Here is a 5,235-nt window from a genome sequence, read left to right as displayed (position 1 = left end):
ATTGATTGAATAAAATATGTTCATTCAGAACGTTGTCAGAATGATAATTAATTATTTTTTCTTTAGAGTTTTTAGAGTCGACAAAATTACAAAATAAAGTTTGGTTAAGTTCTTGACAGCTAAATAAAATATTTGACAAACAAATTGGAGCAAAAATGTAGCGGAATATAAAGAGCAGTTCATTCGATGTATCAGTAGCGTAAATTGATCACTCACCGCTGAACGCACCCATTAATACACAGCACACCCCCACATAGCAATGCAAGTTCCGTGTTAACGAGTGAAACGACGATTGTCGCATCAGCCATAGTGGTCGGGAGCGTAACTATATGCCATATGGCGGTAAATTCAAAAGACCTGTAAAATTAACTGGGATTGAGAACTCATTTTAATGTAAAGGATAATCAATATACCCTTAAAATAACAAAAGAAAACAAAATCCTTATCCTATACGATAATATTTGTATGGTTGATTGATAAAAATATACCTGTATGTATTTATCAATCAACGTTTATAATTCGTATACTATTTGGATTTTCTTGTGTTATTTTGAGGTTACATTTATTTTCCATTACATTAAAATGCCAGTGGTTAAAAAATTAAAGAAAAAAACATAGAATACAATCTTTATTTATAAAAATGTTTATATGTATGTTTATAAAATGTTTGTTATCAATTATCAATGTAAAAACTTAAAACACAACTACCTTATTACACATAATATATATTTACACAATATTATTTACCTATTCATCAGTTTAAACCACACCAAAATTGTACATATACATTTGGAATAAAACACAACTGCTGTAATTCACTTTACACTTTTTGTTGTTGGATGCACTATTTAAACGCTATTTATTAAAAAATAAAACAAATAAATATGGCGTCGTATTTTTCTCAAGGAAATGAGAAATGAAAACACAACGAAACGAAAGTGACAGTGGTGACATAACGAGCGAACGAACAACGTGCAGAAATCTGCAGAAATGAGACTAGTATCTCCATCCTGTGCCAGGGAGCGAACTAGCAAACGTGCGTTGACCTTGAATATCCCTGTTACATTGGGTGCATTCAGCAGACTCAATCGATGACTAATCGCTTAGTGATTTTCTGCTGAATGCCACATAAATTGTCGATTAGTTATCATTCGATGACTTATCGGTCGCCATTTTAAACATCGGTTTTGAAATATGATTACTTAGCAAATTGAAATAAGATTGACGTATGACGTGTGTCTACCACGTATATTTTAAGTTATGTATCTTAAAAAAAACATGAATTGAAGGCAAGGAAGGGTGGAAAGCATATAAATCACGCTGATAAATATCTGAGCTGCTTTGTTGGATTATTCGTATGTACCTATTAGGTTTACCTATGTCGCAAGAAATTCAAGAATTTGAAACTATGTATGAATTAAATGGGGTTATTTATAAATTACCATTTCATAATAATTTTTATTTCTGTTCTTGGGGTGTCTTTCACGTATTTGCAAATCATTTTGAAAAATGTGACAGTTGTCATAACCTATTTCGTATGTACATGAAAGTATACCATTCAGAAGAATCGTTAGCGATTACACATCGCTAAGTAATCGATTAGTCATCGCAGTTTTCTGCTGAATGCAGCCATTGCTATGTGGGGTTCTGCTGTGCGTTAATACACGGTTCTTAGACACTGACGGCCGCCTCACTTAGTGCTCTTGGTTAACAATTAAAAATAACAGCTCAGTAATAAAATAATGACAAAATTTCTTCAGAATCCTGTAGGGGGACTTTGATTCAGTCACTTTTTGACTTTCATAATAATAATTTTTAACCGAGTTATTAAGCCTTGAGAATGGCCATTTTCGCGATTTTAAAATTTTAAATCGAGTATAACTCAACAACAGTAAATTTTAGAGAAAAATTACAAGAGACCTTTTTGACTCACAATGACCCAAAGAATCAAAAAAAATATATGAAGTGGAAAAATTGATTTTTTGAATTTGTTTAAAAAAATTGTTTAAACAATTTTCAGACCGCGGCACCTCCCGGCACTCTGTATATTTGTCATAAGGAACTCTTTTTAAATGAGCTTGTGCAACAAAATTGAATCAGAATATGTTACCTAACGTGGGCGACGATATTGGCTCCGTGCGTCTCCCCTCTACGTACAGTCACGTGATACGCTGTCAGATTTTGTACGTTTTAACATTGAGTCTTATGGGATTATTTTGTTAAACTTGAATATTTTATTTTGTAGTGATAATAACCGAATACAATTGTTAGAATTCATTAGTTATTAATTTATACTGTAATTTATAGTGCAACAAAATATTTTCTTTTTCGTTAATAAATATTTATTGACATAAACTGCGATAGTGAGGTTATGCATACAAAATCAAACTGATAATCAATATTGGAAAGTGAAGAATTTATAGTGCGTTTTTATTTTCTGTTTATATTGATACATAATATCACTAGCGTGACACAACATTTTTTTAAATGTCTCATTTAAACATACACAAAGCGTCCTTATAAAATTTCAAAAAACCGCCACCATGAGCAGGTCGGTCGATTTTGCTTTGACACTTTGTTAACGCTCGGAGCGAATAGCCTGGACTATATAAGGCAGAGGTTCCCAAACAATTTTTTCCCGTAGACCACTTTAAAAATTTACTGGTTTCGGTGGACCCCCTGCTGCTACATTTTTACCATACCTATTCCCAAAACTCGTCCCAAATGTGAAGATCTAACGATGGAAATTGGCGGTGCGGGTGAGTTACAACCCTAAATTCATCATCATTCATTATCACCCAGCTCTTTACGTCCATTGCTGGACATATGCCTCCCTCATTTTTGTCCATTGTGCTCTATTTTGGGCACTTTACATCTAATTTCTTGACATTTTCTTGCTATCGTCAGTCCAACGAGTAGGTGGTATTCCTCTACTTCTTTTGTCTAATCTCGGCCTCCACTCAAATAATCTCTTCGTCCAGCTCTCATCACTGATTCGCGCGACGTGTCCGGCCCAGTTCCATTTCAGGGTGGCAATTCGGGAAATTACATCGGTAACTCCTGTTCTTCGTCTTCGAAAATAGTGCCAAATTCGGAGTGGTAAAAATAAAGAAAAAATAGTAGGTATATTTTCTTACGATATATTTATTAAAATGATAATGATAACAGACTTAAAAGAATTACAATGAAACCCTAATAACGTTATGTAACTTTAAATATGCAAATCAATACTAAAAAAATACCCATACTTTTAATGGGAGGGATGTACTTGATGGATTGACAGCAAATTATCAATATTTGGCTTCAGTTTTGTAAGGACTAACCGCAAATCTCCCCGTTCTGTAATGTTTAATGTGCTCCTTTTTTTGTTAATAGGTTTGTAACGACATTAAAACTTTTTTCGACAAGGTATGACGAGGTAAACGCTATCAAAAGTTTTCTCGCAATTTCCCATAGCCCAGGATATTTTTCAGGTATTTCTGCCTGCAGCCAAAATGTTTGAAACCTTTTTTTAAATTGCACCTTCAGTTCTTCATTGGTGCTGAGCTCTAGTAGTTCCTCTTGTAATACCACATCCGCCACTTCCGTTTCATCAAATGGATTTATGACCCATGGTGGTATTTCCATTATCAAAATATCTTCAAATCTGTTTTTGAAGTCATCATGTAGCGCATTTAAATATTGAACGTATGTCTGAATATCTTCATCAAGACATACTGTATGTGACAAGTTTGGAAACTGAGAATTCGCGTCACTAATATTTTGCTTCATAATTTTCAATTTTCCAAGAAAAGCCGAAACTACACTCTTTGTTTTTATTAAATTTAGGTTATCCCCTTGTAACTGCAAGTTAATGTCATTAAATTTTTTGAACAAATCTGTCAAAAACGCGATGTCTGCTTTCCATTTGATCAGGTTTTCCTTGAAATCTGGATCTTTACTTTCCAGAAACTCTAAAACTGATTCAAAAAGTAAGTAAAACCTTGTTAAACATGCACCCTTCGACCATGTAAAAAACGGCATTTTAAAGTTTTCTACACTAAAATTTGTTCAAAAATTTGTTTTTAATCAAAATATCTTGTTATAATATATTTTAATGACATTTTTGAGTCCCTACTATTAAAACATTATTTTTTCATTGATATTTTACGATAAAAAAATGCAAATTTGTTTAAATAAATACCAAATCACTATAAAATTTTCGTGGACCCCCACTTACAACTTGTGAACCCCCATTTTTATTTCACGCCAACGTAGACCCCCGTTGAGTCTCACGTGGACCCCTGGGGGTCCACCTGGACCACTTTGGGAATCACTGATATAAGGTAACAACAAGAATTCAAATTCCGGTCTCCAGTTATGTCATGCGATGCGCGAACTCGGACGTATTGTCCTTTTCATGCGCATTTTTCAGTGCGTAACAAATGATAGGAAAAAGGGTAAGTCCGTGATAATACACATTTATGACATTTATTCTAACATGACATTTTAGTTAAATCTGACAGTTGTCACATTTTATTTTCAATTTGGAATAAAAACAAATCAAATGTGTTTCTTGCATTTATAAAATGGTATTTTCTTTGATTTGTATAGTCTTATAAATTATACAGATTATATTTGTAATATTATTATCTAATTAAAAAAATTATTTTTTTATTATGGCGTCATCTATCGACAACTAGAATAATCACCGAACTAGAATAATTACCAAAGTAATCACCAAAACCAGGTTTATTCATAATCCTCAAACCAGGAGAAATTAAATGTGTTAAGTTAAAAGTGAAAATTATTCTGGCCATTGTGTTTATAGTGATGTTGAAAAAGTAACTATTCGTTACAAAGAACTGGTTACTTACGAATACCGAAAGTAACGATTACTATACAGAGAGGCAAATCATTACTTTGATTACTCTGATTACTTCGTTACTTTGTACCAATCGTATCAGAGCGGGTAACGACAACCAGTACACTGGATTACTTTCTATAAAAAAATACCAATCGTATCCCAGCGAGTAACGGACGGGACCGGTATTTTACAAGTGTTATGGAATATCGTTATCGGTATGAAGCAAATGCGATTCTCGATATGATTATCGGTACTCGAATACAAAAGTAACAAAAGTAATCATAGTAATCAAAGTAACGAATACTGTAAATGATTACTTTATACAAAAGTAACGATTTATCCCTTAAACAGATCGGTGAAGGTCGTTGTTATATCGAAATACTTATACA

The sequence above is a fragment of the Diabrotica virgifera genome, chromosome 5, assembly GCF_917563875.1.
Source record: "Diabrotica virgifera virgifera chromosome 5, PGI_DIABVI_V3a".
Taxonomy (NCBI): Eukaryota; Metazoa; Arthropoda; class Insecta; order Coleoptera; family Chrysomelidae; genus Diabrotica; species Diabrotica virgifera.
Note: the sequence above shows the minus strand (reverse complement) of the source record.